General features: G+C 36.9%; 1 pseudogene; it reads left to right on the plus strand.

Moving 5' to 3' along the window:
- The first annotated feature begins 7,856 nt into the window (after positions 1 to 7,856).
- On the plus strand, positions 7,857 to 9,677 carry LOC113177201 (DDB1- and CUL4-associated factor 8 pseudogene; annotated as a pseudogene).
- The last annotated feature ends 2,021 nt before the right edge of the window (positions 9,678 to 11,698 follow it).

Below are 11,698 nucleotides of genomic sequence, written 5' to 3' on the forward strand. Positions count from 1 at the left end.
TTCTTGCAGAATTGATGACACTCATTAAACATCATCTGAATTCCTCAAGAATCATCCACTCTGACAAAGCAACACGTTATTAAAGACTATTTTTCTTCAAATTATGTTTTTGGCAACTGTTCTGAGTTTCACATGACTATATCTGTGTGGGTTTGTCTCTGTGGTTTCTATTCTATACTCTTGTTCTTCATGTCTTTTTTGGTGCCAAAACCATGCTATTTTTGTTACTATAGCTCTATAGTATGATTTGAAATCTGGTTTTGTGATGCCTCAAGAATCACACTTCCTGGGCTGGGGATGTGGCTCAAGCAGTAGCGCGCTCGCCTGGCATGCGTGCGGCCCCAGTTCGATCCTCAGCACCACATACCAACAAAGATGTTGTGTCCGCCGAGAACTAAAAAATAAATATTAAAAAAAATTCTTCTCTCTCTCTCTCTCTCTCTCTCTCTCTCTCTCTCTCTCTCCTCTCTCACTCTCTTTAAAAAAAAAAAAAGAATCACACTTCCTGCTCAGATTGCCTTGGCCATTCTGGTCCTTTTACTCTTCCAAATGAATTTTAGCATAGAATTTTATATTCTATGAAGTAGACCAAATGTATTTGGATGTGGATTGCATTGAATACGTGTTTGATAGTATGACCTTTTTGACAATATTAATTCTGCTAATCCAAGAACATGGGACACCTTTACATCTTCTAAGATATTCATTAGTTTCTTTCATCTGTGTTCTATGTTTTCATTGCAGAGGTTTTACTTCCTTGGTTAGATTTATTATATAGTATTTTATTTTTAAAGGATGTTATGAGGGGCATATTCTTCCTGATCTCTCTCAGTAGGTTAATTATTAACATATAGGAAAGTGACTGATTTATGAAAGTCAATCTTATAGCCTGTTACTTTGCGGAGTTAGATTTCTGGTTGAGTTTTTGGCTCTTCTACGTAGCCATCATGTTAAGGAAGTAAACAGAGATAATATGACTACTTATTTTCCTACAGAGTAGGTAACAGAAAATTTGAACTTCTTCTTTTCCTATTTGTGTATCTTTATTTTTCTCTTTTTTTCCTGATTGTTCCAGCTACAATTTCAAGAACTATATTGGATAGGAGTGATGAAAATGGACATCCCTGTCTTGCTCCTAATTTTGGAGGAAATTATTTCATATTTTTTCTTGTCCAATAAGATATTGTGCTTGAGTTCATCATGCGTAACCTTTACAATTTTGAGGTGTGTGCCTTCTATCCGTAGTTTCTCCAGCATTTTAAGTACCAATGGGTGCCAGATTTGTTGAATGCTTTTTCTTCATATATTGAGATTATCGTGTGATTCTTGTTCTTAACTTTATATAGTGGATTACACTTATTGATTTTCATATTTTGAACCATACATCCAATGAACCTTGCATCCCTGGGATGAAACCCACTTGATCATAGTGTATAGTCATTGTACTATGTTTTTCCTGCTTTTTTTTTTTTTTTGGTACTGAGGATTGAACCTAGGGGTGCTCAATCACTGAGCCATATTCCTAGCCCTTTTTATATTTTGTTTAGAGACAGGGTCTCACTGAGTTGCTAAGTACTTTGCTGAGTTGCTGAAGCTGGCTTTGAACTTGTAATCCTCCTGTTTCAGCCTCCCAAGCCACTGGGATTACAGGCATGTGCCACACCCCCGACTGTACTATGTTTTTGAGTGAGGCTTTACAATATTTTGTTAACAATTTTTGTATCTATGTTCAGCAGGAATACTTGTCAGTAATTTTCTTTCCTTGCTGTGCTTTTGTCTAGTTTAAGTATCAGGGTGATATCTGCTTCATAGAATAAATATGGAAGTGTTCCCTCACTTTCTATTTCATGGAATAATTTGAGAATTATTGTCATTCTTTTTTCATTTAAAATTTTAGTGGAGTGTGACTCGGAATTAATCTGGTTCTTTATTTTTCTTTGTTGGAAGACTTTTAGTTACTGCTTCAATTTCATTGCTTGTTATTAGTCTATTTATGGTTTTTATATCCTAATGATTCATTTTGTGTAGGTCATATGTCTGTAGAAATTTGCTAGTTTATTGGGGTGTAGATTTTTAAAATAATTTCTAATGTTCCTCTAGATTTCACAATCATCTGTGTTGTTATCTCCTTTTTTCTTCTTGAATTTTGTTGATTTGGAACTTATCTTTCTTTTGGTTAGTTTAGCTAAAGTTTATCATTCTCAATTATCTTTTCAAAGAGTCTACTCTTGTGTCATTGACCCTTTGTTTTTTCTCAACTCATTAATTTTAGCTTGGATCTTAACTATTACCAGTCTCCTGATTTGGGTTTTGTTCTTTTCCTGGTCCCTTGAGGTGTAACATGAAATTACTTACTTATGATCTTTCCATATTTTTAATCTAGGAACTAAGTGCTGTATAAACTTTGTCTTAGAACTGTCTTCATAATGTCTCAAAGATTGTGGTATGTTGTATCTCTATTCTCATTCATTCCTAAGCATTTGTTTTATTTCTCCCCTGATTTATTCCATGATTCCTTCCTCATTCAAAAGCATATTAAACACCAGTTGTAAAAAAGGTTTATCTTAGAATCTTAGAATGAAATGAGAATGATTTCTCATTCCACTTATTATGATCTGATAGGATGCAAGACTTATCTCTGTTTTTTGTATTTGATGAAACTTGCTTTGTTCCCTAAATGTGATCTTAGAGAATGTTCTCTGTGCCATTAAGAAGAAATTGAGTTAGTTGTTTAAAATCTTTATATGCTGCAAAGTTTCAGCACAGTTTTTTTAAAGAGAGAGAGAGAGAGAGAGAAGAGATAGAGAGAATTTTTTAATATTTATTTTTTAGTTTTCGGTGGACACAACATCTTTATTTTATTTTTATGTGGTGCTAAGGATCGAACCCAGCTCCCTGCACATGCTAGGCAAGTGCGTTACTGCTTAGCCACATCCCCAGCCCCTCAGCACAGTTTTAATCCTCTTCATTCACAGCTGATTTACTTCCTTTATTCACTTCAGGGATAAAATAAATTAGAAGAGAATATGCATATTCTTCTACATCAAATCTAACAATTTACATTCCTCTGTGCCAAATAATTTGTCTTCCCTCCTAGTATAAGTCCTCCACCTTTGCATTGAATCTTATCCTCCCTCACCTATTTTAAACTTTCCTCATGAACTCAGCTCCAATGCATTATGGTTTTACTACTCTTTTCTAAATAACTATAATTAGCATATAACATCCTGTGATAACCATGATTTAAATAAAAATCTCTTAAAACAGATTTTCCCTTGTTACTACTCTCATGTTCTTCTTTTTGTAGCAAAACACACCCCAGCCAGAATGGCAATTATCAAGAACACAAGTATCAATAAATGTTTTTAAGGGTGTGGGGAAAAGGTTCACTCTTATATTGTTGGTGGGACTGCAAATTGGCGCAATCACTATGGAAAGCAGTATGGAGACTTCTCAAAAGACTATGAATGGAATCACCATTTGACTCAGTTATCCCACTCCACTATATATATATATATATATTTTATTTAAAATCAGCATACTACAGTGACACAGCCACATCAGTGTTTGTACCAGCTCAATTAATAATAGTTAACAATAGTTAAGCTATGGAGTGAAACTTGATGCTCTTCAAAAGATGGGAAAAGAAAATGTGGTTTACATTCACAATGGATCATTACTCAGCCTTCAAGAAGAATTACTTTATGACATTTGCCAGTAAATGGATGGATCCAGAGACTATCATGCTACATGAAATAAGCCAGTTCCAAAAAGCCAAAGTTCAAATGTTTCCTCTTATATGTGAAGCTAATCCACAATAAGGGGAAGAGGTAAATTTAAAAAATAGAAGAAAGATCATTGGAGTAGACAAAGGGGAATGAAGGGCAAAGAGTGGGGATGAGATAAGGAAAGACAGTGGAATGAATCTGATGTAACTTTCCTATGCACATATATGAAAATACCACAGTGAGAACTGGGGTTGTAGCTCAGTGGTAGAGTGCTTGTCCAGCAAGTGTGAGGCACTAGGTTCAATTCTCAGCACCATATAAAAAGAAATAAATAAAATAAAGGTATTGTTTCCATCTACAACTAAATCAAAATTTTTAGATTTTTTTTTCAAAAAGGAAATATTACTGTGAATCTCACCATCATGTGTATCCATGAGAAATTAATTTTAAAAAATAACTATGGGTAAATGGCAGAAATATCAGTAGAGCAAAAGGAAAGGAGAGGAGGTGGGGAGATCGGGGAGGGGAAGGGAAGGTACTGGGAACTAAATTAAAACAAGATATATCTCATTCTTTTATAATTATGTCAAAATGGGTTTTATTGTCATGTATAACTAAAAAGAACCAATAAAAAATTAAAAAGAGTTGTCTCTACTCACTATTTTCACTTCTTCCCTCTCTTTTCTCTCCCCAAACATCTCTAGCCAAGTATTTGTTTTCATGAATCTTATAAAAGAGTTCCAGCATGTCAATGATTACCTCATTGTTACCAAATACAACAATCATTTCTCAAGTTTTACCTTAATGTTTTAGATGTTGACGGACCTTGATTCATTTATTTTTTTTAAAGGGAGGGGGGGAGAGAGAGAGAGAGAGAGAGAGAGAGAGAGAGAGAGAGAGAATTTCAATATTTATTTTTCAGTTTTTGGCAGACACAGCATCTTTGTTGGTATGTGGTGCTGAGGATCCAACCAGGCCGCACGCATGCCAGGTGAGCGCACTACCGCTTGAGCCACATCCCCAGCCCTTGATTCATTTATTTATATGCGGTGCTGAGGATCAAACCCAGTGCCTCATGCATGCTGGGCAAGCGCTCTACCACTGAGCCACAACCACAACCCCAAGCCTTACCTTAATTTATCAGCAATATTTTGTACAGTTGATAAGCCCCTCCTTTGTGAAGGAGTTTTGACATATGCATCATAGTCTTTTGTTTTCTCCTATACACCTGTCCACTCCTTCTGTTCCATATGGGTTATTTTCTCCTTTTATTCTTAAAATAATTATATTCCACTATCCAGTACAATATCTTGGTTCTTCTCACTTACTAGGTGATCTCTTTTGTTACTGGTGGTTAATGACTGCCAAGTTGATTTCTATATTTATCATCTTTCCTGTAAACTCCAATTATATGTATCTAGTTTCTAAATCAATGCTTCTATTTTCTCAAAGCTTAGTGGATATTTTATACTTGATACAAATAAAACAGAACTCTGGATTCCCTCACCTCCATCTCTAGCCCTCCTTCCAGTAAACAGCACTACCATCCGCCCACAGAGCCTACCAAATAATTAAGTTGTCATTCATTCCTGTTCCCCGGAGTTGAGCTAGTTTACAACTGCCCACTCAGATTCCTTTTCCTTCTTTCATTTCCAGTTTCAATGGAAATACTAGCAGAAAAACTGAGGGTGGGTAGAATACATTTGAGAAATTTATTTTCCTGGTCTCTTCCCTAAAGTGACCTGGAGGGATGAGTAATATCAGGTCAGATTCTCTACACTGCCCTGTCTCACATATTTGATAACTACCTTCTTTGGCCATACATTTAGGGTTAGGGGTATAATGCCTTTCTGTTCATAAAAGTATGTAAGTGTAAATCTTTACCTTGTGATTTCCCTATAGTCTGCTCTCACCTTTGTGGAAGTCCACTTGTTGAACTGCTTCAAATTACCCAACTAGTTTATGTTTCTTGTCTGTAGCCTGACTTATTCACTGCAGACTCATATTCAACCCAACTGTACAATTTAAAACCACTGTACAATATAGCATACATATAAAATGGTATATAAATGTATATGCTTAGCAACAGATAATAAAAATAACAATAAATCATGGGAAGGTATAAATATTACCAAGAATTTTTGAAGCTTCTTGTTTAGATTTCAAACTCTTCCTCCCTATAAGATAAGGATTATCTTAAGTTGTAAGTCAGTTATTTCCTTGCCAGTTAAAATAATTTTATTGCATATGAAATCTATACAAACTCAAATAAAAATCAAATTATAGACTATCTTTCTGTCATTTGTGTTATCACTCATTATTGTGTTTTTAAGATTCATCCATTTGATGCATTCAAATTTAACACAATCATTCTCACTTCTGTGCATTATTCATTATAGAAATGTATGCTAATTCTTTTATCCACATTACTCATGATGGACTTTCATGTGGTTTTCAGGCTACTGTGCTATTCTTTATAAGTTGCTATGAATATTATTTCCTGTATATTTCCATTAATATTACCCTTGAAGCTATCTTTTCTCTTTATGAGATTTTACACTTACATATTTAATCAGTTTTGCATTTATCTTGTAATTACTTTAAGGAAAACTTTATTTTCCTCATTCTGGCATTCTTAGCAGTTTACTACAGCAGTTTACTGTAGTAAACTACAGTTTACTATTTAGAAAATGTACTCACATCACATTAGATAATCAGAGAAGTTCTGAAGTCAATGCAGCAATGCCAATTGGCTGTTCCCACAAAGCTCTTCTCCTAAAGGGCTCCAAAGAAACCTCTAAGATATTTTCAGGGATATAGACCATATTTTGGTAGTTGTATAAAAATTTTTTTCATAAAATTAACTTGGCATTTCCTAATTATCTTTAACTAAATTAACTCCAAATAAATATATGGACTCTTTGTTGGTTAAAAAAAAAAGGACATACTTTATCTTAAATTGTTAAAGCAACATTTGTTAAAATGTCCACTTTAAATTGACCAGCTGATTTCAGCCTTGATTACATTGAGGAACTAAATTCCTCTTCTCTCAAAGTGAACCTGTCAGATTTAATAAATAAAAATGCAGGGCACCAAGTTTAATTTGAATTTCAGATAATGAATAGTATTTTAGAGAAAATGTGTCTAATGCAATAGTTTATCCACTATTTTAGCTACTCATACTAAAAAAAGTATTCATTGTTTACCTGAAATGCAATTAACTAGGCATCCTGTATTTTATTTGGTGACCATATACCAATTCTGGCAGTTAAAAGTCCTCCAGATTTCCCTCAAGGTATTTGATTTTTGAATTGCTTAAGATACCCCCAGGAGCGCTGTTGTACCTTGGATTGACTCTAGGGGCAGTCAAGAGCTGAGATAAGAAGTGCACCACTGCCTGCTTCTTAAATTATCTATCTATTTATTTATTTATTTTGGATGGGGGTACTGGGGATTGAACTCAGGGGCACTCGACCTCTGAACCACATCCCCAGCTCTTTTTTTTTTCGTATTGTATTTAGAGACAGGATCTCACTGAGTTGCTTAGCACCTCACTTTTATTGAGACTGACGTTGAACTCGTGATCTTCCTGCCTCAGCCTCCGGAGCCCCTGGGATTACTGGTGTGAAGCCACAGTGCCCAGCTTAAAATATTTCTTGTATGTAGGAAGGCAGTAGCCCTTGGGCATTTAGCTAACCTTTCCCAACCCTTGCCTTTATCTTCATTCCATAGAGCACATGATCTTCAAGCCAAGCAATGAGAGGCTCATGAAAATGTTTTTGCTTAAGGATAATCACTTTTGCTGACAGTTCTGCAGCTGCCTAGAGTGTAACAGTTTGCAGGGTATGACCTTATGGGCGTGGGGGGAAAAATGTTGTCTCAAGATACTGCGAGAGGTGAGATGGGACTAAGCCTTCTGAACTTCATCGGCCACCATCCATGTAACTGCCTCAGCAGATACTTCCGGTTCTCTGTTCACTAGCCGGTTGGAAGGTTGGAGTTTAGTTGCCTGTAGCCTACTTTTTTGCCCTTTGGCTACCCCATTTAGGGTGGTCCTGCCTCCTTCCCTGATCTCCTAGAAGTCAGCTTTTCCCCATTGCAGACCAGCTACTGGAAACATCCTTCAAAATGTCTGGTCACGAGAGCGGCACAAATGCCTCACCAAACTTAGAAAATGGAAGCCCGCTTGGCGCTTCAGAGGAGACATCTGGCACGGAGGCAGGGAGAGATACACACTCTGACAATGAAAGAGAGGCCTCAGAATTGAGTGCGAAATTAACTGGAGATGGCGATGATAACATCAACGGTGATGGTGATATCCCCGTCCATGTCGGCACAGAAAATGAAGTAGAACCAGAAAGTTCAAGTGACACCATCGATTTCCACACTGAGAAGGACTTTGACCATTTCATCAGCAGTGAGGAAAGCCTGTTCCCTCACCACTTAGAGGAAGAACGGGAGACAGAGGAGGAAGATGAAGAACAAAAACAGCTTCAGGTATGTGCACAGTACTGGGAGAACAACTGTGAGGATGAGGATCAGGCCCTGGAGCAGTGGATGACCTCAGAGACATCTGCCCTCCCGCGACCTTGCTGGCAAGTCCTTACAGCACTCAGGGAGCGGCAGCTGGGTTCCAGTGCTTGTTTTATGTATGAGGCCTGTGGGTCAAGAATCTTTGTGCAGCGTTTCAGCTTCCAGTATAGCCTTGAGGGCCATTTAGGTTGTGTGAACACTGTGCATTTTAATCAGCGTGGCACCTTGTTGGCCAGTGGTAGTGATGACCTGAGTGTGATAGTGTGGGACTGGATAGGGAAACGGCCAGTACTGGACTTTGATAGTGGTCACAAAAATAATGTCTTCCAGGCTAAGTTCCTTCCTAATTGTGGTGATTCCATCCTGGCCACATGTTCCCGTGATGGGCAGGTAAGGGTGGCAGAACTATCTGCTCCAACATTTGGGAAGAACAGTAAGTGTGTGGCCAAACATAAGGGAGCTTCTCACAAGTTGGCTCTGGAGCCAGATTCCCCTTTTAAGTTCCTAAGTTCAGGTGAAGATGCTGTTGTTTTTACCATTGATCTCAGACAAGGGCAGCCAGCTTCAAAAGTGGTTGTAACAAAAGAGAAGGAGAAGAAAGTGGGACTATATACAATCGATGTGAATCCAAGCAATACCTACCAGTTTGCAGTGGGTGGATGAGATCAGTTTGTAAGGATTTATGACCAGAGAAAAATTAAAGAGAATAAGAATAATGGAGTACTCAAGAAATTCTGTCCTCATCACTTGGTCAACTGTGATACCAAAATAAACATCACCAGTCTTGTGTACAACCATGATGGCACAGAGCTCCTAGGCAGCTACAGTGATGAAGATATTTACCTCTTCAACTCCTCTGATAGTGATGGAGCTCACTATGTTAAGAGATATTAGGGCCACAGAAATTATGCGTTTCAGCTTCCAGTATAGCCTTGAGGTGTGAACTTCTATGGCCCCAGAAGTGAGTTTGTGATGAGTGGTAGTGATTGCGGACACATCTTTCTCTGGGAGAAAGCATCTTGCCAGATCATTAAGTTCTTGTTGGCAGACAAGGGAGGTACAGTCAACTGTCTTGAAGCCCATCCTCACCTACCTGTGATAGCAACTAGTGGCCTGGACCATGATGCCAAGATCTGGGCACCCACAGCTTCAGCTTCCACTGAGCTAACCGGATTAAAGAATGTGCTTAAGCAGAACAAGCAGAAAAGAGTTACAGATAACTTGCACCACTCTGACCTGTTTGATAGTCAAGCACTTTGGTTCCTCACAAGTCACCTGACAGAAAGAAATCGTTACCAGCACCGGGGAGGTCCTGGCCTTCTAGGCATGAATGCATACTTACTTGAGTCTTCCAGCACCTCATATATATCTGAGGAAGAAGAAAGTCAAGACTGAGTGCAATGCTGGTCATCCTGAGGAATTCATCCCCCCCTCAAGCTGAATGTCACCTCAATAGACTAGACTTTAGATTTCAGTTTTAATATATATTTGCCTTTTGTCTTCTGTTTTCTATAAGATATACTAACAACATTTTTATTATTTCCTTCCTCTCAACATTCCTCACTCATTCCTCTCTTTTTTTACTCCTCCCTTTACCCATAATCCTTAAGTGAATGTATAAGTAAATGAGTTATGCCTCTTTTTTGTTACATTTTAGTTAACCTCTAAAATTTGCTAATTCTGATATTTGTCTAGATGAATGGATAAAAAAAATGTGGCATTTATACACCATGGAGTATTACGCAGCACTAAAAAATGATAAAATCTTGGAATTTGCAGGGAAATGGATGGCACTAGAGCAGATTATGCTAAGTGAAGCTAGCCAATCCCTAAAAAATAAATGCCAAATGTCTTCTTTGATATAATGAGAGCAACTAAGAATAGAGCAGGGAGGAAGAGCAGGAGAAAAAGATTAACATTAAACAGAGACATGAGGTGGGAGGGAAAGGGAGAGAAAAGGGAAATTGCATGGAAATGGAGGGAGACCCTCATTGTTATACAAAATTACATATAAGAGGTTGTGAGGGGAATGGGAAAATAAACAAGGAGAGAAATGAATTACAGTAGATGGGGTAGAGAGAGAAGATGGGAGGGGAGGGGAGGGGGGATAGTAGGGGATAGGAAAGGTAGCAGAATACAACAGTTACTAGTATGGCATTATGTAAAAATGTGGATGTGTAACCGACGTGGTTCTGCAATCTGCATTTGGGGTAAAAATGGGAGTTCATAACCCACTTGAATCTAATGTATGAAATATGATATGTCAAGAGCTTTGTAATGTTGTGAACAACCAATAAAAAAAAATTTGCTAATTCTGATATTTGTCTACTTGTTTCTGACACTCTAAAAAATGCTGATTTTAAATCTTTAGTAATTTAATTCTGAATATCAAGTTCTTCATTTGACCTGAAAATTTCAGAAATGTTTGTTGCTTGAGAAGTAAAATAAACCATGTTTCTGTTCCTTGAATGCTGACCCTTGACCATACATATACCAAACACAATTTGTATGTGTGTGAGCATTTGTGTGTGTGTGTGTGTGTGTGTGTGTGTGTTTTCTGAAAAGGAAAAGAAGAGAAAAGGTGGGTAGGTAATTTCCTGACCAGAAAATTTACCCCCTTAGAATAAATAACTTGGTGTTATCCACATTTTCTGAATTCATATTGGTAATATTAAATAATTTGATAAATTTGGTAAAAACTAAAATAATTTAACCATATGATACTTTTTATTCTGCTCTTTCAGTTTTATTTTTATTTTTTGGTTGAGAAATCTCAAAGAATCATCTTCCAGTAAGAACTCCTGGGGCAAGTATCTTCTATAACATGCTATCTAGGAATGTAAGAATTCCTATAGTTAATGTATCATTTCAGTTAACTTATGAATAGCATTGTTGCCAAAATTTTTTATACTCTATAAAATGTATTTAAGCCATATTTAATGTAAATTTTAATGTCTAACTAATGTTCAATAATAATATACATTTAAAAAATGTTTAATGGTTGTAGGAGGACACACACAATCCCTTTATTTTATTTATTTTTATGTGGTTCAGAGGATTAAACTCATGTGCTTCACACATGTTAGGCAAGCACTCTACCACTGAGCCACAACTTCAGTCCTACATTTTTAAAAAATATTTATTTTTTAGTTGTAGTTGTCAATACTTTATTTTATTTATTTATTATGTGGTGCCGAGAATCGAACCCAGGGCCTCGCACATGCTAGGCAAACGCTGTACTGCTGAGCCACAACCCCAGCCCCACAGTCCTACAATTTTGTTTTGTTATTTTTGTGTAAGTAAATGCAGATCACCTTCCCCCAAATACTTGCAAACTAAATAACATCCTTGTTTTCATACTTCTGTTGGTGAGAAAATGATGTAATGAAACATCTCATAAACTGACAATGATTTTCCTCTGATAATACTTCCTGAAA

The sequence above is a fragment of the Urocitellus parryii genome, chromosome X (assembly GCF_045843805.1).
Source record: "Urocitellus parryii isolate mUroPar1 chromosome X, mUroPar1.hap1, whole genome shotgun sequence".
Taxonomy (NCBI): Eukaryota; Metazoa; Chordata; class Mammalia; order Rodentia; family Sciuridae; genus Urocitellus; species Urocitellus parryii.